At 26.6% G+C, this 8,997-nt stretch overlaps 1 long non-coding RNA gene across 1 annotated transcript; it reads left to right on the plus strand.

The window, feature by feature from the left end:
- Positions 1-7,259: 7,259 nt before the first annotated feature.
- On the plus strand, positions 7,260-8,507 carry LOC135122052 (uncharacterized). The gene is made up of 3 exons (XR_010279222.1): positions 7,260-7,409; positions 7,483-7,604; positions 8,426-8,507. It is a non-coding gene; the product is annotated as an uncharacterized LOC135122052 (long non-coding RNA).
- Positions 8,508-8,997: the final 490 nt, after the last annotated feature.

Below are 8,997 nucleotides of genomic sequence, written 5' to 3' on the forward strand. Positions count from 1 at the left end.
GCATAGATCTTCTTTCTCACCGCTTCTATCCATACTATTTACTAACTACGTGTCTTTGGCGGTCAACCCTTTACGCAAGTCCTTGATCTCCTGCTTTAGCATTCAAAGTATCGCCAGCTAAGCCACTGGGTCACATTTTCAAGGAGCAATACCGTTCGCCTTTTACGAGCGGATAGCTGGACACCCCGTTTTCCGGAAGAAAAATCTTATTACAGGCATTTGATCTGTCTACACTACCACCGTTCTTTTGACTTTTAGCGATAATGGTCATATGCGAAGTGGAAAATTAAATAACCTAAAAACTTGGGTAATTTCTGTAATAAAAACTAAGTTTGTAATGCAGGCTCTAAACCTTTTCGAAAGCTCAAGCATTATAATTTTTGTTCTTTTTTCCCTTTACTTTGTTTGCTTCATTTAGGGTAGACAAAGATTTAAGTATTTTAGGTAAACCTTTATTATAAGTTATTATAGACAGTTCCCGAAACTTTCGACCTCTCAAGTCAACTTTAATAACGGCTTTGAATAACAAGGAACCGTATTCTTTTCTTAATGTATACTTACTCCTAGTAGATTTCCCTTATATACGCTTACCGTTCTTAACGTAACTTTCGGTATATAATTTTATAATAAATGCTTTTTTTAACGAACAATATTTGGTTCTGCTTTTAGTAGACATATTGTAAGAGTCGCAAGGAAATATTATGCACGAATTTTCTTTATTCAGAGCACATATTTTTGATGTAATAAATATTTTGGCAAGTAGTCCATCCTTGTATTCTGGGTGTAGACATAGAATAGTTTAATAAAGTTGCTTTACTTGTTGCATTTTATTATTATATGCGCAATAATAAACTTGTGGGAACTACGCTAGCAAAAACCATAGCTAACACAAGCAACTAATAATGCAATAGAATGAAACAAGACATAGAATAAGGACCAACTTTGTTTCGGTTTGTAACGTTTTATACATAAAAGTTAAAATTTTTATAAAATTAAAAATGTTTGGCAATGTTCTTGATTACATATTATTTTTAAGATTTTGGTGGCTTTTAATCTATTATAGTTTGCTATATTTACTTTTGCATATAATGTTGACTTTTAACACTTAACACTGATAAATGTGATATATTTTTTTGGTGTTGAGATCTAATGGCACCTACTTTTTTTCCCCCTTAGTGTGTAGTTGTGCATCGTATATTTTATTTTTTGATCTTGCTTAGTAAGTGTGTAAAACGCCATTTTTTATGAAAAATAGAAAAATTATTTTTAAAGAGTTGTCTAGTTTATAACTGGTAATAGGGCGTGCTATAAATTGAAAAGCTTTTACTTATACTTTAGGCTGCAGTAAATGCAAATTATTTTTTATCTTGTGTTCTCTAATATAAAGATTGTAGAAACACACAAGTATAAAGGAAAGAAAAGATGTATATAATAATAAGCTGTGCGGTAACAGTTTCTTTAGTATAATTTAAAGTTTCTCTATGTTAAAGTGGAGGGAATGTGATCTATTAATATGTAACCTTATTAATAATGATTACAATGTATAGAGAAGAAAGAAAAAGAAAAAGTGAAGAGGAATTGCCTTTGAATTTTTAAAATATAAAATAAAATTTTTTATTTAAATTATCAAGCTATCATAATAACTCAAAATATGATAGACAATCAATAATATAACAGTATTTAATACTATAAATAAGTAATTATGTAAGTAAGTTTTCATACAATTTTTCAAAGTATATATATAATTGTACGACAAACTAAAAATTTTTAAGTAATTTTATATAATTACATAATAAGAAAAGGTAATACCTTTTTTTGGCAGTGTCAACGCTGAGCTCTATCAGATATTACGTTAATAATTATTATATTAATTTTATTAAAATTATAATTATTTATCTACATTTTATATTATTTGAATGTTGAATCTTCTTTTAATAGTGTAATTTAATATCTATAATAATATTTTATTACAAGTTAATTATTATCCAAAGTTATTAGATTTTTTAATTTTACTTTTTACGTAGACATTCCTCTTTATTTCCATTTAAGGTAAATATGGATTTAAGACAGTCTCTTTTGTTATCATAATACTTGCAAGCTTTTTAGACTTTTAGGAGGTAGTATTAAGTTTTTTTAACATATTAACTGAGTGTTGAATTTATGGTGTAGGAAGATGTATATACATACATAATAGAAACCCTTCAGTTAATAAGAATAAGAGAAATCTTAATTGAATGTATGTACGTAAATTTATATTAAAAAAGCGATAAAATATTTATCGGCGTAAAATTATAAATAATTTTTTTAAAAGAATTAAAATTGGTTCTTGCTCCTGCAACAATTAATATTATTTATAAGTGCAACGCACATTTATACGCATGAAGCACCCTATAAACTTTCACAGATCCACGAAGGTAACCCCTATAGTAACAAGTTTCCAACTTTTTCTTTTTATTTCAAGATGACTAAGCCAAGTTAATTTTGTTATCAATTTTTTAACCCTTAAAACTAAGACGTGGATAACAATTATTTTCCATATACACGTTTTAAGGTTACGCTTAAAAAACTTTTTTTATCCCACCAAAGCTGATTTCTTACAACTTCTGTAATGAGTTGAACTGAAACAGGGCATTTAGATTGCTTAACACTCAAAAGGCTTCATCTTTAAAAAAAAATTTATAAAACCATCATTAGATAAAACTAATTCAAATATTTTTTAACGAACAGCCTTACCTCAAGTAAGATTTATAACTTTCTAGGCCGTTTAAAACTTTGCTACAGTGCAGCTAACTACAGGCTAATTAGCTTGCTTTCTTTAGTTGAAAAAGTTTTGAAAGCTGTTTCAACTTAGAAAACAGATTAAATTTATTACGGTCACAAAAAAATTTGAACAATAACAATCTAACGTCAACTCCTACTCGTTAAAGATGCTGTAAATAGATCCTATTATAACTAAATTAGAGGCTTAATACTGTATGTTTAAAATTTACAGTTGTTTTCAAAAGTACGACCCTATAATTCTTTTTTTTTTTTACTTAATTGTTATTTTATTTATTATTTAAGTTTTTTTAATTTGATAATTGAATTTGTTTCTATAGTTAATAAATATTATCCAACCTTTTTTAAAGTTTATTGTGCGTATTGTTTCTATCCCAAAGAAATTTTATGTTTACTTGAACTTGTTTAGCTGAAAGTATTAATTTGGCTTTAGTTTGTAAAGATTTGTATTATTAATCGTAATCCGTCTTTGCGTAATTTTTACGAGTTTTATAATGAAAAATGAAGAAATTAAATAACCTACTGCTCTCAACGTTGCTTAATTAAAAAATTTACTTCGCAGTACGCCGAAAAATAAAACTGTCAAGTGATTTTTTACGTACTATTAAAAGCACTGCAAAATTTATTGATAATAATTTTCTTTCAAACAATAACCAGTTTTTGGTTAGCTTTACTAAAGAATATATTTAAAATTTAGAAAATTACTGCATTTATAACCTTACTAATTTTTTTAAAAACTTTTATTAATAAGTAAAATTTTGCTAGATACAAGACAACAAGGTAAGATTTGTTTAAAACCCAAATAAAACTTTTTCGTTTTAAGTACTTGAAAGCTAAAATGCGAAAAATATATTAAATATGTAGTAAAATAAAGCGAGTCTAAAGATTTTTATATGCAATCCTAAACATAATTTTGTTAGGTATGTTTGTTAGCTTAAAAGCTTTAGTTATCTTTAAAGTAAAATCAAAATTAACTGTTTTTTATTTTAACGAATTACTTAATTTTTACACAAAGCCCAGCTACTTCGTAATCTAGAAATCTCTACGATAATATCGTTAAAATATGTTACTTTTATGAAATTAATTTATAAACAAAAGGAATAATATTTTATTAATAAAAAATTTGTAAACGTATAACTTTTTTTTAAAGTATATAAATACTGGTATAAATGCCAGAATAAGAAGCTGAGAGCTAAACATTCTAGAGCAGAAAATACCACATCACGAACAGTAAACAGACGTATACTTAACAGAATAAACACATTGCGCTCCTTTAGTTTTTTTTTAACTTTGCCTTATATTAAAATGAAAGCCGAAATATTTTTAACAGAACGAATAATCGTCAGAACTGTCATAAATTATATGAATTATAATTCTTCTTAATAACTGCTAAAGAGATGAGCATTTAAGAGTTTTTATAAAGAATTTATCAAGTTACCAACAAATTTGCTTACGCATGTTTTTTTTAACATTCCTCCTGTTAATAATGGATCCATCTGTTTACTTTAATACAGTAATACAAAGTTTTTTCAAACAATTATTATTATTATTGTACATTTCAGTTTTCTCAAAGTACACAGAAATATAGCTGTCCCAATGACAAAAAGTCTGCAAACCTCCAGTTTAAGCAAAACTTGTGCTTATGTGAGTTTTGCATGTTTGACGTCTCTCTTAAAACTTATGCTTTGTGTAAGTACTCATTTCCTCATATAATAACTAGGAAATTTTTTTTAATAATACAATATAAATAGATCTTTCAAGAAAAGCTTAAATTAGTAATTTTCTATTTGCTTTAAAGAAAATATGAATAAATCCGAAAAAGTTTTTTGTATGTGTGAATTTGGAGATTTATTATGCCGTTGGAAAGGCTCTTTTTTAGAATTTGAGAATCTCCTTTTTGTAGATAATAATGAGGTTATTAAAAGTTATAATAAATTTGAAAAATACTAAACCATTACGAAAATTTGAAATTAATCAGAAACATGAAGATTTTCCTAGAAGTCTTAAAAATTTAAAACGATTTTACGTGCGTTTTTATTCACTTTTTTTATTTTTTATTTTTTAAACTAACTTACCAGCTTTATAATATATAATTTATTTAAGATTAAAATAAAAGATTTTACTGAGCAGCAAGTATTTCTACTTCTAGCTAGTCGTACTTATCGTTTCTTAGCAATTCAGTTAAATAGTTCTGTTTGTATAATTACTGTTCCACCTCAAGAAACAATATTGGAAAAATCCACAATTGTTTGGTAAATTTTTGTTTAAATCTTTGTAAAAATTTATTTACTTTTTCGCCTTCTTTTTAGCGCTACTATGGCAATTATAATTATAATCACTACTTAATATATTTATCTTATAGTACTACTTTATTATTATAAGATTTTGTTAAACTTGGTAGTTAATTTAACTTTTACTAGTAGACTTGTATTTTTTTCGATTTGGTTTTTAATTTTAATTAAAAATTATTGTTAATATCTAAATTCTTTTTATACATTTGTCAACTTTTTGTTTATAAAATAATTATCTGTTCTTTAATTCACTTATTATATCTTTTAATTATAGAATTTTATATACAATTAACTTTTAACTTTTGCAATTTCAAAAATTTTTATTTTTGTAAATTAACTTTTTATGAAAAATATATTATATTTAAGCTCCGGCGTTTGGATTCGTCTTGAAAATAAAATTATAAATATCGCGTGGCACTCTCTTAGCGCAAAAGACTCTCATCTTTTGGTTTTAACGAATCAAAGTTTATAGTTAAGTATAATTTTTTTAATTAAAACGGTTTTTTTTGAAGATTTTTTATAAAATGTAATTTCTTATTTTTAAAAAAAACTAATTTTCTTTTCAATTAATTTTTTATAAAAAAATTTATTTTGTTTTTAATTTATGGTGATATTGCAAGTGGTTAGTTGACGTTTCCTGTTATTTTTATTGGTCAATAAGGCAGGCGGTTAGCTTTTTTCTACCAACAAACGCTGTTTTTATTTACTTTTTTATATTATAATTTAATTTATAATTATTTTTTTTTTGAAAAGAAATTTATTTGACTGAAAGTCTGCTTTTTTTGGTTATAATCAACCATTACTTATTATTGTTTTATAAATCTGAAAAACTATTGCTCTTGTCTCAACTCTGTTTTTTATTGGTCTACGCCTTATAAGCAATCGCTAGATAGCACTTTGTAATAAAACCGACCCGTTTTGTCGTTACTCCGTACCCCATTTTCATATAACCAAATCATTGGCCGACTAGCGTGTGATCACTGTAGCAATTATCATAATGAATTTTTTTTAACTCAACAATTTTTTAACTTTAAAAGCCTTTATGACGTTTTAACCGCCTCAGCGGATAATATGAACCAATGGACTCTTTTCAGCTACGAGAAAGTATTTCACTTACCAAAATGTATTTATTATTATTATTATTATTATTATTATTATTATTATTATTATTATTATTATTATTATTATATTAATACACTGCAGCAGCCCAGTCGAGTCCGGTCAAGCTCGACTTGCCCGATGCCGGCCCGACTTTCCCATCTCTCTCTGCCTACGTGTTTTATACGCACGGCGAGCTTTATATTTTCTGTCCTGTTTTACCACGTGATCAGTACTTGTTATTTTTATTATAAAAAATAATTTATAGTATTAAGTTTAAAAAATTTCCCGTCAATAATACGCACAACCAGTCATAAGTTAGTTATATGTTAATAATTTTTTAGGCGCTGCAAAGTCGTTTATTAGTTACTTAATTTCTTTATTTTTTTGGATATTTTTTTTATATATATTTCCGTGTACAGTCTTTTGGATATCGACTTTTTTATCAACTCGCAAGAAGCCGTGCTTGAACAACATCGTATTATCCAGTATTTTGGTCTGTACTAATATAATCCTTAAGAATTATTTATTATTATTACTGTTACTATAATTATTTACAATTATTATTACTAGAAAAACTTGAAGGTACTGCGCTTGCGCAGGGCCCCTTTTTTTTAAACCATGCGATTGGCTCTTTTTTGACCTCTGCTTTTGTTTTTAATTTCTCTTTACCAATTATGGTATACAGTAACGAATCCTGATTGGTCTGTGTGAAATAGTTTTTCTCCCCCTTTAGGCTTTGGGATTTGCTAACGGTGAAGCGCTATTGGCTATTCTTCTTCCTTATCAGCCAATGTTTCTTTTTGAAAATGCTTATGATGATAACGTTATATTATTATTACTACTACTATTATTGTTGTATTAGTATTAAACAAAATATATTAGAATAACGTGGAGTTCAGTAGTCTTGTTCCTATTGGTTCCTTACCATTTCATGTAGATAGATGTCACCTTGAACACCACGCTTTTTATCGAGACCCATTGGTTAGCGAAAGGTCCACTCGTTTAAGTATAAGTTTATTGATAACACAACATTTTTTTTTTGCTTCTATTTTCTATTAAAAAAAGGTTTGTTATTCTTCGTGTCCTTAAAAATACGGAAACTAGACGATTTTATTCTCATTTTTCTGCCGTTTTTTGTCCGTTTTTAAACAAATTGGTCGATTTTGTTTGCGACGAGGACTCGACCTTTTCCCTTCAGAATTTTTTGGATAAAAAAAAAATTTTCGTGAATGCTCTTCAGTTATTATTTTTATTAATTATATTTATTATTATTTATTATTTTTATTATATATACATTATGATCATTAATAAGAACTGTTGAAGGTGAAGTTCATCCACAAAAAGTTGCGATGCCTTCCTTGTGCCCAAACACAATTTATATTGATCATGAAGATGTTGTAGTGACCTGCAACCTCTCGTTTATCAACTTTGAAAGTACTTAAAATAGTCATAAGAAAGTTTTATTATTCTCTCATTGGTTCATTTGTTTATTCAAGAAAAAAATTATAAGAAATTTTTTTATTCTCTCATTGGTCTTTATTTAAACGGCTGGTGTCATTGGTGGTTAGTTTTTTTCTTATGAGTTCTTTTTTTCATTGGTCCCTTTTTCACTACGTTCTTGGTTTCGAACATATTAAAAACCGCAACTCCTACTTGGCTTGTGTTTAATAATCACTTTTACGGCGATAACGTTTTATTTTAGATTTTATTGGCTACTTACTTTGACGTCCGTCTCTTTCTGTTTTTTTCTCTATTCACAATTTTATTGGTAAAAAGTATTGAGTCCGTCTTTGCCTTGCGTAGCCAACAGTGTTTGTTTTTAAATTTTATTGGCTATTTTCCATCACTATCCGTCGCTCCGCTTATTTACTTTATATATATGAAAGCACTAATTCTTTTTTTTACCATTTTACCGGCTTATAAAAATTTTAAAAGTCAATTTTTACGACACAACTGTTCAAATTTTAAATTTCTTGGCTGCTGATCGCTTTATGTTTTAATTAAAAATTCTAAAGTCATTGATTCCTTATTTGCGATTTCATATGTACGGAAAATACGTTTATTCGAAATTCTATCGGCAATTTACAATAGCTGGCGTGCATCGCTTTTGTTTTTCACAATTTTATTAGTTTAAGTTTTATTAAAATCGTTTAAAGTTGTTTATGTGACTCTTTACCATCACTGGCGGCCGTCGCTTTCCTTTTATTTTTTATATATTAAAAAATAATAAAAGTTATCGTACATATATAAAAAAGCTACTCCGCCCGAGCCAAAAAGTATACACGTGCGGAGGCAAGCACAAAGCCTTTTGGAAACTTTAAAAGACTTGCAAAGTTCGCTTCAGCGCTTTTCTTGCGATGCTATTTGTGCCGGTAAAAAATAATAACTTTCAAACTTTTTTTTTAATATTTTCAATAAATTAGTTCATATTTTTTATATATATTGTTATTACTATACTTTTTGGTTATTTACTTTCTACTATTTATTAATAATTCTAGTTTTATTATACATAAAAAGTTTAGAAAAAAAATTTATTGTAATATTTATTTTATTAATATCATAAATAACAGGAACAATAACTTTAAAACTTTTTCTTCTTCTTATTATTAACTTTTTTATTATATACTGATAAGTTTATTATTTTTATCTAAAAGGAAAAGTTCATTATTTATCTTAAAAATTTTAGAAAATTATTTACTTATTTGCTGATATCATTAATAATATTTTTATTATTTTACTTCGGATTATCATACAAACTTTATTGATATATTATTATACTTCCTATTATTATATATACATTTATATATATATATATATTTATTTTTTA

This window comes from Zophobas morio, unplaced genomic scaffold, assembly GCF_036711695.1.
Source record: "Zophobas morio isolate AGI-343-1 ecotype UQ-CSIRO unplaced genomic scaffold, CSIRO_AGI_Zmor_V1 ptg000847l, whole genome shotgun sequence".
Lineage (NCBI taxonomy): Eukaryota > Metazoa > Arthropoda > Insecta > Coleoptera > Tenebrionidae > Zophobas > Zophobas morio.